This window comes from Aptenodytes forsteri, unplaced genomic scaffold (genome assembly GCF_000699145.1).
Source record: "Aptenodytes forsteri isolate BGI_AS27 unplaced genomic scaffold, ASM69914v1 Scaffold94, whole genome shotgun sequence".
NCBI lineage: Eukaryota > Metazoa > Chordata > Aves > Sphenisciformes > Spheniscidae > Aptenodytes > Aptenodytes forsteri.
The window spans coordinates 8912743-8928749 of NW_008795017.1; positions in this window are offsets into that span (position 1 = coordinate 8912743).

The window sequence follows — 16007 nt, forward strand, 5'->3', positions numbered from 1 at the left end:
GTGAGCAAGCGGCTGTGTGGTACTCAGTTGCCGACTGAGGTTAAACCACGACAGCAATAAAACCATGTAATCAGAGGTGGCAAGTGGAGATATATGTTCATCTCTAATTTTAAAAACAATAAATGGTCTGGGATGAATAAATGTCCAGAACTCAAAGAAACTCCTATTTTTAAAACATACACAGTCTAGTCTCATTAGCATCAAGACAAACAAGAAGACTAGTGCTAAAAAAAAAAGTATTCTGGATCTGGTGCTAAGTCTGATTTTGGCAGTTGCATATAAAACTTATTTCGTATCTTGCTCAACTTCAAGAATTTGCTGATTGACAACCAGTGCAGGCAACTGACTGTGATACACAGGCACTGTAACCATTTGGTTTATGCCTGTGGAGGTACATTTACACATATGGACACACGTACCAAAGCACAAAAATAAAACTGGTAGGAAACAAACAATAAACAACTGAGTACAAAAGCATTTGAAGGTAAGCTGCTTGACAAAAGACTTGGACATTTCAAGGGTTTTGACAAAATTGACAAAAAGCTATGTTTCAGAGTGATAAACTTGCAGCAGAATTTGCTTTTTATCCATAATTGCCCCTCCAGTGTCATCTGTCCCTCACTACTGTTAGTCACAGGGCACTGGACTGGCACAATATTTGGTTGACACCACATGGAAAACCCTCACTGCCATAGGCTGGGGATAAAGATGATCTATATCATGTACTGCAGACCGATGCAAACATCGCTGAATTAGCTCTGACTGGATTCATAAGTCAGCATGGCACAGTGAAGGACCGGGCAGTCACTCTGCTGGGCCTGCAAGCAAGATAGCATGAAGAAAGCAGACAACAGAGGGAGAGGTATATCAGCTTTACTAAACACATGTTGGAACAGCAGCGAGTTAGGAAAAGAGAGCTCCTGCACAAAGTAAAGCAGGAATCAGTGCTTAGCAGGGAAGAGCATTAAACAGAAGTCAGCCAGCCAAGCAGCACCAGAATTTTTAACTCAAGGATATTAGGAAATCTTGTTATGCTGTCAGAGAAAGGCATTCACCAGAACAGTATGAACAGGATAGGGGAGCAAACTCATATTATTGAGAAATGGCAGGGAGAAAAGGCAGGGACTGAGGGGATTTATTTTAAGTTCAGAACATGGAAGCAAAGAACTAAAACAGAGTCAGAAACAGATAAAAAACTACAGTTAGATAGATATAGCAGATATTTTAACTGTTCCTTTCCTGACAACATCAGCGGCATCATGAAGTCATACCAGTACTGTAACGGAACTACTGCCAGATTACCCTAATGATATTTCACAGCGGAAATGCCAAAGGAGATAACATCCATGTGTGCACAAGTATTTTGGTGATGGGACAGCGTGAATACAAAATCCTGTGTCGTGTATATTTGAAGCATATTTATGAAAGGCCTGTGCTGGAAAAAGGTACATGATCTTAAACACACTATCAACAGTTTCACATTTTTATGCAAGTATAAAAGTCAGATTTGCAGGGCAACACACAAGATTGTTTGTACTTTGTGAAGGAAAGCAAGAGAGTAGAGGTATGGATGTGGAAAGACGGGAAAATGGTTCTTGGCATAACACAGCATTGTTAAAGAAGAGGAAGAGAAGACAAGAACAGAAAAACAGTAAGAGGAATTAACAGTACTAATGGGAAAAGATAAAAATGAAAGAAAAGGAATACTGAGGAAAAAATGAAAAAAGGCAATTTTTAAAAATCGCATGCTTAAGAGAAAGAGTAGCTGCCTGTCGACAAACACATCTGTCTTTTGCAGGAACGATCACTATAGGTTACTAATCCATAAAAGAATCTGACATATTAACTCTGCTCAGAGTATTAAAAATCTGTGTGAAAAATGGAAACAGAATTTACAAAAGCTGTACTTAGCAAAAGTGTTATCCAAAACAATTGAAAGTGCAGCTAAATAACACGCCCATAAAACACAGCTGGTGGTAAACAGGATCCAGCCTGAGGTTTACCACTGGTTTTCTCACTGTCAGAAGGCTCACTGGGATGACCATTAATGTAAATGGTGCCATCGTTTTCTACTACTTCCTTCTCGACAAGTGCCAGCATGCAGATGGACGAGCCACCATAAGGATCACTGTTACAGCTGATCGACTGTTTAACCCCATTTACCCCTGCCACAACTGTACTATTTACATGTGTGTGTTATGTCCCTTTTACATACTGCCATACTTTCTATTACCCCTATTCTGCACAGTAGAAAAACAATGTATTTTTCTATAAAATGTTAAGAGGTGAAACAGTAAGAATATTACTGTTTCAGTCTTTCTGTAAACATCTATTTTCGTTTTGAATTACTGGTTTCAGACCTAACTATTCCTACAACTGAAAACTTACTGTGGTTTTTTTTGCAATGCCTTTGCACATAAGGCATCGCATGTAAGGATTTTCTGGTTTGCATATAAGGATTTTTTGATTAGAAGGGGCAGTACAGGGCACCTCCCCTGTTCCTGCTTAGATTTTCTTCATTTCATAAATGTCAAAGGCTTACTTTAGCCTTTGTTACCCTCCTTTGATTTCTGTGCTACAGGGATACACATTTTCCGTATTCAGATGATTCACACGGATGTTAATGGGCCATTAAAAATCCTGTGAGTAATCTTAAATAATCTCTCTCCTTTCCTTGTACCGGAAACTAAGCTATTGTTTTCCTCTTATAAAAGAGAAACAGCATTCTAGCACAAATGCTCCAAAAAATCCTAGGGATTTAATTTTAGTCCCAATGAAGTTGAAGTCAATTGAAAATTCTCAGTCAAGTCAGGCTTTCATTGTAAAAAAAATTAGTTTAAATTTTGTCACAAATGTTGACAGCTTTTAAAGTTGTAACATTCATAGCATATTTATTACCATAACTATAAAAATTCATGCAGAAGGACACCTTTCAGGATTCTGCAAAGTTTTTTAGATGAAACCCATCTGAACCACTTTGTCAACTGATATCGAGACTCCACAAACTATGCTGGTTTTCATACCTCATTAACAATTTCTTCAAGTTCCTGAACAAGTAAAGGGTACATTATCAAATTATAAACATAGGCAACTTCATCATTTAGAAATGAAAATGATATTTAAAAAAAAATCTAAGTTGTATCATTTTAAATTTGACTATTTTCAACACAATCTCAGAATACCAAGGGGCAAATTAAATACTAAATATTTCAGGTTTGAACAATCAAAATATTTGCTAAAAAAGAATGAAGAAACAATCACACAAAAAAGTAGCTTTAGCAATTGCATAAACAAAGGTGAAAACTGAACATAAAAATGAAAACTATACCAGACAGTACAGGAACCTCTTAAAAAGTTATAGTTGAGATACAGAACAGATTTCTATGGAGATGTTCCAAACAAATTTATGGAAGAGAAAAAAGGAAAAAAAAAACCCACAATACTAAGCATACTGAGTAATCCAGTTTAAGATATGTAGAAAATCCATGTTAGTAGCCCACGTCATTGCTTGTTTTCCTGATTGTGCTGCTTTTTTTGAGAATGATCAATTAATAAAACAAATGCAATGTGGATTATTTTTTTTTTTCTTCCTGCAATCAGACTATTAGAAGCATGGAAATGCTAATCACATTCGTTTTTCTGCTCTCACAAGTGGGTTTTTTTGGTTTGTTTGAGACTGTAAACTTAATAAAAAAAAACATACAGGAAAACACTAGGGCAGGAAGGCAGAAGGGTTAAGGTTGGAAGGGGCTTCTTGGAGATCATCTAGTCTAACCCACTGCTCAAATCATGGTCAACTACAGCAGGTTGCTCAGGATCATGTGCAGTCAGGTTTTGAGTATTTTTCAGGGATGGAGACTCCACCACCTATCTATGACCTCTTCCAGTGTTTGACCACCACACAAAAAGAAAAAAAACATTATCCTCTTTCACAGAATTTCCTGTATTCCAATTTGTGCCCATTGCCTCTTTCAGTGAGCACTACTGAGAACAGTCTGGCTCAGTCTTCATTGCCCCATGCCAGTCAGGAATTTATCCATGTTGGTAAGACTCCCCTGAGCCTTCAGGCTGAACAGTCACAGCTCTCTCAGCCTTTCCTCATATGTCAGATGCTCCAGTTCCTTAATCTCTGTGGCCCTTTGCTGGACTTACTCCAGCATGTCCGTATCCCTCTTGTAATGGAGAGCGCAGAACTGGACACAGGACTCCAGATGCTGCCTCACTATGCAGTGCTGAGTGGAGGGGAAGGATCACCTCCCTTGACCTGCTGGCAATGCTCTGCCTAATGCAGCTCAGAAGTTTGTTGGCCTTCTTAGCCACAAGGCTGCATTGCTGGCTCATGTTCAACTTGGTGTCCATCAGGACCCCCAGGTCCTTTTCTGTAAAGTTGCTTTCCACCCAGTCAGCCTCCAGCCTCTATTGGTGCCTGGAGTTATTCCTCCCCAGGTGCAGGACTTTGCATTTCCCTTTCTTGAACTTCACGTCAGCCCATTCTCCAGCCAGTGCAGGTCCCTCTGAAAGGCAGCACAGCCATCTGGTGTTATCAGCCACTCCTCCCAGTTTTGTATCATCTGCAAACTTGCTGAGGGTTTTCTCAGTCCCATCATCCAGGTCATGAATGAAGATGGTAAACAGTACTGGACCCATTATTGATTCCCTCAGTCCACCACTAGTGACCAGTCTCAAGCAGGACTTCATGCTACTGATCACAACTCTTTGAGTCTGGCCATTCAGCCAGTTTTCAATCTACCTCTCTATTCATCTAGTCCATACTTCATCAATTTGTCTATGAGGATATGATGGGAGACAGTGTCAAAAGCCTTGCTATAGTCAAGATAAACAACATCCACTCTTAACCCCCCATCCACCAAGCCAATGACTTCATTATGGAAGGCTATGAGGTTGGTCAGGCAAAATTTCTGCTTCATAAATCAATGCTGAGTACTCCCAATCACCTTCTTGTCCATCATATGTTTGGAAAATGATTCCAGATGAATTTGCTCTATCACCTTTCCAAGGATCTTGCCAAGGATCCAAGGATCCAAGTTTCTTGTCCTTCTTGAAGACAAGCTTTCCTCCAGTCTGCAAGAGCCTCTCCCAATTGCCATGACCTTTCAAAAATTTTAAAGAGAGGCCCTGTGATAACATCAGCCAGCTCCCTCAGCACTTGTGAATACATCCCATGAGGTCCCATGCACTTGTGTATGTCTGGTTTGTTTAAGCATTCCATAACCTGATCCTGCTCCACCAAGGGAAAGTCTTCCTTGCTCCAGATTTTCCCACTGGTATTGGGCACCTGGGATTGCAAAAGCATTAAAGACCATTAAAGGTGAAGAAGGCATTGAGTACCTCGGCCTTTTCCATGTCCTTCATCAGATTCTTTGTCCCACTCAGCAGCATCCTTTTTCTGCTGATGTACCTGTAGAATCCTTTCTTGTTGCCCTTCATGCCCCCATGCAATTCAACTCCAGGTGGGCTTTGACTTTCATAACCCAGTTCCTACATGACCATACAGTGTCTCTACATTCCTCCCAGGTCATCTGTCTCTGCTTCCACCTCTTGTATGCTTCCTTTTCGTATCTGAGTTCAGTGAGAAGCTCCTTGTTCATCTATGCAGGCCTCCTGCTGCCTTTGCTTGTCAAGATGAACTATTCTTGAGCTTGGAGGAGGTGATCCTTGAAAGTCCATGAGGGGTCTCTCCTGGACCCCTCTTCTCTCTAGGACTGTATGTATCCCATGGGATTCTTTCAAGCTGGTCGCTGAACAGGCCAAAGTCTGCTTGCCAGAACCCTGAAGTTAGGATCCTGCTTTTGGCCTTTTTCTCTCCTCTAGAAGCTTGAACTCCCAACATCTTGTGGTTAAGTAAGAGAAAATAAAGTGACTGAGAGTATCATCATCAGATATGGAGATACTGCAAATGTTTCTTAAAACTATCTTAAAACTTACAGGTAAATGCAGATTTTCATCTGGAAACAGGCAGTTGATGAAGAATTGACAGAAGCTCTTGCATTTGGAAGAACTATGATCTTCTAAAATTTTCAAGTTTAAATTTAAACTTGAAGTTATTTATATTATTCACTGCTATGGCTGAAAAGGTAAATCAAGTGAAATGATGCAACTGAATTAATAAATCCCAAACAATCTATTAAATTGAAACAGCCACATGAAAGGCTGTGAAAAAAATATTTATTCTGTTAGAGGTTTACTGGTCTAATTTAAAGAGTAGTCTGCATAACAGTAGTATAGAGATCATGCAAATATATGGGCAGTAGAGTGGACAATAAAGCATAATGTTCTAAGGTCTGATCCCTTACTTAATGCATACTCCCATTTTGGGGGAAAATCCTTCCCCCAAAGGTTGTCTGTGAAAATGGTGTTTTCCACTCTGGTCAAAATTTAAGGATCTCATGAGGATGGGTCTTCCTACATCGGAACAAGTCAGTCATATAAAGTCAAACTGAGAGAATGCTACAATTGTGGATGCGTATATATGACTTGAAATATCTTCTTATCATATCATTCATTTTTTGGAAGAGAAACTAGACATACTGATGTCCTGGCTACAAAAAGAAAAAGAGGAAAAGAAGTCTGCATATAATTAATTCCTTTCCCTTCTGAAGCTTTAAAGCAGTTCCTAACTAGTTTGGTTACACCATAATTTTAAAATACCACTATCTATAAAGTCAAAATAAGCACCAATTGTTGCCATTCTCCTTCAGGAAATAAGCAATGAACACACTGATATGAGTACTTGTTTCAATAAAAGAGCCTACAACATTTCCAATACATGCATATATATACACACACGTGTGTGTGTGTGTATCTACCTTTTTCTCCACACAAAAATACACATATATGGGATATACATAAGGTAAAGTAGCTAAGCTTTATATGATCTTGTTAGGATAGTGAAAAAAGATTAGCTTTTATAAGATGGTGAGTTGCACAGACCAGTTTACCCTGTTGAAAATTTTTTTCGCTGAGAGCACCGTACTGCTATGACTAGATTAGGTCAGTCACTTCAGCTGTAGGAACCTTTGTCTAACTGCATACGAGGACAGGAATCCCATGTTTGAAATCAGTCTTGCAGACTCCTGTGGATTTTTTTAAGCGTTATGTTTCAGTTTCCATGTTGTTAAATGAAGACAATGCATACATTAGAGAATTGTTTTAAATAATTTTGAAATTACCCAAAAATATGCAAAATATGGTATAGCTGTAAAAATGTTTGGTTTCAATTTTATTTCTAAAAGCCACTTCTAAGTTCATAAATTGCCTGCCAGTCTGTAAGTGAAAGGTAGGTTTTCCTCCATGTTATACTACTGTATAATTGTGCAGAATTCTTGCTTTCTTCCAAGGGTCATAAAATTCGCTCCCGTCATACAGAAGATAATGGATATGATGGATAATTGGCCCTCTCTGAAATGGCTCAGTCTATGGTCCTATGAGCTGAAGGATAAACCAACTGGCAAAACAGGAGCCTGAAGAGTCTTTTTTACACTAAGTAATAGTCAGGACTGTCAGGTAAAACGAAGGATACAGCTGTTGAGAATAAGATATTACTCAATTAAGAGCAGATTGGACCCAACAGTTAAATCCGAAAAGATCCTGGCGGAGTCTTGGTTTGTGCTAAGCAGCCTAACTCCTATTGACCATTTCCCCTACTTCACTGGCGGGAAGAGTATGCTCTAGACTAGACACAGATTTTTCATATAGAGTATGCAATTAAGTAAGTGAATAAAAGAGGACTTTCAGGAGTCAGGTAATAGAAACCTGTTCAAGTTAACTTAGGTAAAATTCTGAAATAGGCCTGCAAGGAGACTCAGATTGCCTAGTTGCTCTGACACACCAGCAAAAACTGCCAAGTCTATTCTCAGTTTTTCAACCAGGTGCCTCTATATAAAGCATGAGCACAGAACATATGGAAACAAGCCCTGTGGCATAAGGGTGTTCTCTCACCCATTAACAATCTGGTTTTGGAAACTCTGGCTTGAGGGAGAACTTAGAACAGCTTATTTACTGTTAGGCAGTGGCTTTAAACCAGCTGACTGGTAAAATTGCAGGTTCCCAGGCTACAAAGAGGCACCAAAATGGCATTCAAAGTGTCAGTGGTATCTACCTGATGAACTGTTTGCCCTTCTGACAGACATTTATTTACATTTTTTAAAAAGGGCTTTCAGCATAAATGAGTATTTGATTAAAGGTGGGAACTGTGATAAGTGTTAGAAATTACTAAAAAGATCTAGGAACATTTTCATAAGTATGTATGTTACAAAATGCAGTTCTTAGTTAAATAAGACATTATTGAATTGCAGTTACAAAATTAATTTTTCTTTTTCCATTATATGTGTTCAACATATCTTAGGACTGGAACAGTTAATGGTTTGTGAACAGCTTCAGTGCCTTTTACAGTCAAAAGCAATATGAACAAATTTTTTAAAGTTATGGAGGTAGAAAAGAGATTACTAATCATCCTGCTAAGTGGATTTACTGATTGTACATTGTATGCAGTAACTGGAACCTTAATTATGGACCAAAAGCCCTTGTTCTGTCTGTAGAGAAGGTACTAAGATAACATAGCCCAAATTCATCACATCAAATTCTAGGTACTGAAATCCCTAAGATAAGAACATATTCATACTAACCTCCTTGAGATTTCAGTGAACAAAGATAGTGATCTCCAAAGGACTCAGAGATTAACCACCCTCGGAAGGTGCCTCTCATTCAGCTGAAGATAGATCCCAAACCAGTAACCCAAAAGAGAAATGCTGAAATAGAAATTTTGGGTAAACATTTCGCAAATATTAAAGAGTTGAACTTTAGGGAAGCTCTTTTTTTTAAATAAGCCCATTCAAAAATAAAACTTCAGAAAATATCATTTGAAAAATATACAGTTGTGAGGAAAACAGAAGTTGGCATTATGATCTGATGATAGGCAAACACCAGCCTCATTACCAAGCAAGAGGAAAGAGGTAAGACAGCAACAGGCACTGAACAAACAGAAAAGTGGTCTGTGTTTGACATGGTACAAAAAGGCAGAAACAGCAAAGAACAGAAAAGGGAAGGAGAAAGCAACGGCGTCTCACAGCCTATTCATAAATCACAGGCCTTCTTAGCTCAACTACTTTGTGTCCTCTTCACACAGCATCCATCTAACTTGGGTCTGTCATGGCTGAACATTCCTAATTGTGAAGATTGGGTCAAGAGGACAACAAATGGTTTTCACTTTCTTCAGACATGTTTAAGTCACGCTTACTGCGTAGGGGAATCTTTCCAGGGTAGACGATGAGCTGCAAACCCTGCTGTAACTCCACTTAAACCAATACAACTATGCTAGTTCCATCAGCAGCGCATTTTCTCCAAGCATATGTATTCAGTGATAACCCTCTCATCATTCAGAAAAATATCCCTGAAAAACTTCAGCTGGAGGCAGTGAAATGCAAGTGAAAGCTTGAAGACTCAGTACTGTTGCAGCTGTGACATCCATGCCATCACCAGTGTCACAAACATACAGTCCTAACACATACAAAAATCCAGTTTTTAAAACTATGAAAATTAGTAAGTAGACCGTAAATCTTCAGTAAGTTACATACACATATGAATAGCCACTGGCTACCGTAAATGTAGCTTACATTTTTAGCTCTAAAGGCCTACCTACACTTAAAGTGCAGGTGTCCACAGAGTTTCTCAAAAACTAACTATGAATTAAAACATTATATTATTCCCATTTTGATACTAAATTTGCTTATACAACTTTCCAACTTAATGATATCTAAAGATGTAAAAGTGATGGAGTCAGATGCCATAAGCTGTCCTGAATAAAAATGAGCACTCCCCAAAAGATAAATTATCTGTTAAATGAAATTTTCTTTGGTTTATACTCAAAAAAGCAGCAAGTTTCCACCTTGACAATCTCCAATAATATATTCTCTCCTGCTTTTCCTAACATCTCTCTACCAAAGCCTTTCTTTCATTTAAAAGAAAGTGTCTGCATACTTACCTACACCTACTCCAATGTAAGTTGCCTCTATTTTGTTTTGGTTTGTTTTTTTAAATTACCATAAAATGTCACGGTCCTTATTGCATAGGGTGGGTTTCCTTTTTTGGCAGACTTCTTTCCACAGTCTGTAAAAGCAAAGTTTTTTAAGAAAGGACACAGTTATTTGCCTTTCAACATGCCGATATTTCTGACTCGGTCCTCTCCATGTTAAATTAGAGATAATTCATATTTCAGAAGTACAAAAAGTGCATTTTTTTTTTAATCAGGACATTATTTTTGGGAATTGCATCTTGTTTACACCTGAAAAGCGTCCCAAATTATTATGTAGGCAGAAACAAAAGTATGAGCATTCTTCTGAATATTTAGATTTGTCATGCATGAATTCAGAAATAAGTCTTCCTGTTACAGTTTGTGTTATTCATATAATTGGCACTGAATACCAAAACAGGAGTGCCAAATTAGAATATAAGCAAACATACTCCTAATTTTTTTTTTCCTCCCACTGCAATGCAGAGCTTCTGGCATCGTTCTCTCTGCAGTACTCATACTGCCTCAAGACGGATATTTTCTTACAGGTTTTGTTTGTTTCTTCCAGGGAAAACAATCTTTTTGTGTGATTGTTTGATATCTTTCTGTAGCCTTGTTTTCATACATCTTGAGATAGGAAATAGTTTGGCAAGAAAAAAATAAGCAAGAAGAGACAGAGAAAAGAGAGAACATCATCCCTAATGAAATAATAACACAGCCTCCAATCAGGGGAGACTCACTTCTTCACAGACAAGGAATTCTTTTTGGAAGATACTGATGACACAGCAATGGGGTCCCCACTCTAAGAAAGAGTAACCCACCTTAAGTTGGCAAATCCACCGTTGTAACACAGCCACAGGGAAGTACCGATCATATCTACTTGGAATCAGTAAGTTTAAGCTGATTCTTTTAAAGATGTTTGCGTGAGGGTAAAAAGTAATATCGTAATAAGCAACGTATATGTAGAAATGAATTGTGTTCTCTTAGACTACACGATTTTGAATGTGAATTTCATTAGTGCCAAAACACTTACATCTGAGACTGGAAAGAATACAGATTCAGAACACTGAAAAATATTCTGTGCTCTGCAGCCTGATCTCAGATATTAAAAAGGTCGTGGAAGACCAGCAGTAGGATTTGGCCCTTTACATTTGTGTTATTTTCACGTTTTCTGGAAAGCAGTGTTAGCCTAGAACGAAGTGAGACATGAGGAACAGCATCTGATGAAACGGGTAGACAGGTTGCTTAGCTTAATGACTTCTCAGACTCATTATTATGCATGACACCTCCATTCCTACCTGGCAGGATGGCCAACAGCAACTGAGAAACATGTAATACTAGCATCTGCAAGCACACAGCCAAAATTCATGAAAATGAAGCTAACAGCTCTCTGCTGCTTTCATCAATCACCATTCCATTTTTTTCTGTCTGGAACCACTTTGCTAGTTAAATTGCCGTAGTGTCTACGGCAGAAACCAGCACTAAGGAACTGGTTATGAATACGGTTCTATAAGAACTACCTCTTGTTTGTATAATAAAATTTAAGTATTCATTATTTAATATTCATCTTTCTAACCTATAAGAAATTTATCATTATACATACAGTGAACACTTTTTTTTCCTCCCCATCTGCTGTAGTTGAAAGTCTCTATGCACAGCAAAAATTTCGGCAAGCCTATTTTTTCTAAAACACTCCTGGTCACCAACAGAGAATTTACTTGAAGTATTTAAAATTATTCTAAAAATTAATTATTAAGAAATTATTTTGTTACTAAAAGGCACTACATGTTACTCAGTTCTTAAAACATCAGTATCCCTTGTCAAAATACGGTGGGATGGCCAAATTACTTACTGGGGAAGAAAGAAACAAGTTGTGAGTCATTCTTGAACATAATACAAATCAGACATTAGTTTATTTAATTTCTCTTCTCAATGTTCCAACACCGCAATACTAAAAAAAAAAAAATCACCATCATCATCATGTAAACGTGATCGAAACTGCCTTGCATCAGTGACGGTTGCCTACCTAGGTAAAAAGGGATCACCTTTCAGTATTTCCTCTGTGCCTTCAGAGTCACCAACTATTGATAATAAGATTTCATGAGGCGTGTAACAATGGTTAAAGGACCAAGGGAGATTATCTAAGATGCTGTAACTTCTATATGAAACAAGGGATAGGTAGCATGAATAGAAACGTAGAAAAAAAAAAAAAAAAATCACCATCATCATCATGTAAACGTGATCGAAACTGCCTTGCATCAGTGACGGTTGCCTACCTAGGTAAAAGGGATCAACCTTTCAGTATTTCCTCTGTGCCTTCAGAGTCACCAACTATTGATAATAAAGATTTCATGAGGCGTGTAACAATGGTTAAAGGACCAAGGGAGATTATCTAAGATGCTGTAACTTCTATATGAAACAAGGAATAGGTAGCATGAATAGAAACGTAGAAAATGCAATTAAAATTAAGGGTAATTTCTAACACGTCAGTATACCTTTCATTTTGGTTTCCACTTTGAGCAATGTGCAGAGAATTTGAATTGCACTCCAACATGCAATTTCCACATTTAGCCCCGTATCTGCCAACACGTCCATAACCACTTTTACACTGCATTTAGGTAGCCAAAAAGTTAGCTAGTAGCACCAAGCTAAAAAATTAATTGTTCACACACTGCAACTTTTTCTGGCAAAGCAGGGAAGACAGGATAGACTCTGCACATAAATTCACAAACTGAAACATACGGTTTTAGAATGGGGAGAAGAAAGCCACCTCAGATCACCTGTATGCTCCATCCTCAGTCTCTCCCCCATATACCCACTTCCACACAGTGTAAAGCACATCAGTGTAATTGATACCCCTGTATCAGTGCTTCATTCCTGTGACAAAACTTCACAGGTCTTCATCAGGTACTAAACCAAAGCTCAGATCTGATGTGCAAAAAGGATATGAAGACACAGCATACATGCTGCCTGAATATCTGACTTTTGCAAAGGAGTCTCATGGATTTATTTCAGTAGTTTAATTATAACATAACGGTAGCTTACTGGGGTGGGTCAGACTGGAGGTCAGTTTGAGGATGTGTTGACAAATGTATTTTAAATCATTTTAGGGGATTAATTTAAAAACAAAGTGAGCATTATAAATTTTATGTAACACTAACCTTAGTAAGGTCAGGTTTTACAGTAAAGTAGAAATCTTTCCACATTCACAGATAGGCAAATTTGTAAAATCACGGTAATTAATTCAGTACTTACAGGGATACATAATGGCTAAAATGCAGAGCTGTAACTGTCCTAAAAAATACAACAATTTGAGTATATTTACATTGAATGGGAAAATAAGGCAACCTGTAAAAAATAGGTGATCTAATAAAACAGGTGACCTGTCAGTGACTCAGAATTCGCTCAAGACTTAACTCAGCAAACCACTTTAGTATGTACTCAGAATTTAACAACAGCATTGCTGCAGCCTAGTCCTACTACTGAAATCAACAGGCTACTGCAAGCCACTGCAGGCCACCTGCGCCTGGCTGGGTGTGCCACACGTGGGGACCTCCACCTCAGTGTGCCTGCAGGACCTCAAGGGGACTTTTGCACCAGGACAAGCCCCAGCAGGCTGTGGGGAGCGGCGGGGGCGCACGCCGAACTGAAGCACCCACACCTCCAGCTGGAGATGTAAATGTGTGGTGTGTAAATAGGGGCTGTTCAGAAATGTGTGGGTCTCTTAACACTTTGGTAAGTGTCCACGATTGTAGTTTATCTGCTGTATTGCTGATATTGATCCTGAACACGCAGTATACCAATCATCAGTTAATTATGTATGATTAATAAATAAACTGCTTCATTCTTGGTTTGATTTAAACAATGTAAATGAGTTTTTCCTGCAACACCTCTCCAAGCTCAATCTCTGCCAACTCCTTGTCAGACATACTGACAGCGAAAGGATAAGGACAGCCAAAAATGAGCAGACCTTGTTGCTTTGCTTAAACACTCAGGAGCAAACTATGCTTATAAAAGAACAAGCTTTATACTAGAGAACACACCCTCTAAAAATACATGAGCAAATTAATTGACAGAAACTACTTCAGGGTGTTCAGAGCTCCTGTTCTGTAATTTTGCACTCCACTTGATGGGTCGTTAATAAAGCTAAAGCCTAACAGAGAGAAGGATAACTGAATAGGAGAGGGGGAGGATGCTGAAAGGAGCAGCAATGACAAAATGCAAATAGATGGCAGATCAGCAGCCTAACGAGGGCAGATGTGAGAGGTCAAGAGACCAAAAGAATGAAAAAGACCAACATAAGGAAGAAAGTAAGATTAAAGTCTATCTTGTCAAAGTAGCTATTAGAGATAAAGAAAAATTAAAAAATCTAACAAATAGGAAAATCATTAGAAATTAGCAGAAATCAGACTGTATAAATTACAAAAACCTGAGAAAGAAAAATAAAACCATAATGAAGATAGGCCTTCAAAATTATGACAGTAGCCATCAGATAGCAATACAGTACAACTCATGACACCTCAGGCCACTGACGTTAATTATTAACAAATCATGGAATAGCAGGAAAATTCCAAATGACTATAAAAAGCACAGTGCCACTCTTAGATAAGCAAGTAGGATACCCCAGGTAACTACAAACTGATTAGCAGATACTATATACAGGTAAAATAATCATTGTCATCTGATATTAACACATCAGAAAACAAAAAATGTCAGTCACCAAGGTTAAAGGAAAACCAACTTCTTAAAAAAACCTTTTATTTCTTAGAGAAATTCACAAGTTAGCTTGATAGAGGTGAGTGCATAATGGAATTTACTTACTCTATATATGCTGGTATACTTGAAAATCTGCAGTGGCCTGGTGAAGCAAGGGGTTCCATGAGCAGCAAAACTGATGTTATTTGGTTTTACACAGATTCCATCCAATATCCTCATAAACAGCCTTTTTCTATGTTCCCAGTTCACACCGCTCTCCCCTCCCACTATCCCCCAGCTTTCCTTGGGTCCCACTCCTTACTTTGGGCTGGGCGAACTGCTGGACATAAGTATATGCACCAGGGTGTCCACGACAGTAAGTGCCGCCCAGCCTCACCATCAGGCGTAACAGTCATGTAAAGGCACTTTACTTCCCCTAGTAAAGTAACTAGTTGAGCTTTCTCTAACAAGTTAAATTTTTACATATTCTGTATTTGTTTGAAATTAACTATTAAACAGTCATGAAAGGGGGAAGGTGGATTAAGGGACAATTAGATCGGTGGACTGAAAATTGGCAAGTTCACACACACCTAATATTTAGGTTAAAAATAAAGGCTACCAAAATAGCTTGGAAGAAACAAAACAATTTATTGAATGATTAATAAATAAAAAAACTTCATTGGGGAATTATAATTGAATAGTGTGATTTTTAATAAGTTTTGAGGATATATAAAGTTATATATCCAAGAACACGTACAGCACAATCGAGAAGCTACTTTGGGAAGAAGGAAGTTATAACGGTTGTACAACTCAACATTAACATCTAACAAGACACACTTAAAACAAACCTTTGATATAATGAGTGACAGCAGATAACTACATAGTATCTCTGCATAGCACCTGTAAAGCCTAAAACACTCCATGAACTTATGGTGTTACGTCTTAAAAAAAATAAAATTAGAAAAAACAGGAAAAAGCTCTAAAAATTGCATTCCTTCAAGAACTCAAGAATGAGAAAAACATGAGAAACTTCTGGTGTTTAATCTTAGTTTATTAAGCTTAATTAAGTTTATTAAGTTTAACTTTAACTTTATTAAGTTTATTATTTATTATTATTTTTTATCATTATTATTAAATTATTATTATTATTTATTAAGTTTATTATTTATACTCGAAGCCACCGAGGTGAAGGGCTCCGGAGAGGAGGATCGCGCCGGGGGACCCTTCCTGAAGCGGAAGTCGTCCTCCAGACGACTGGAGGCTTGCCAATGTGACGCCCCTCCAC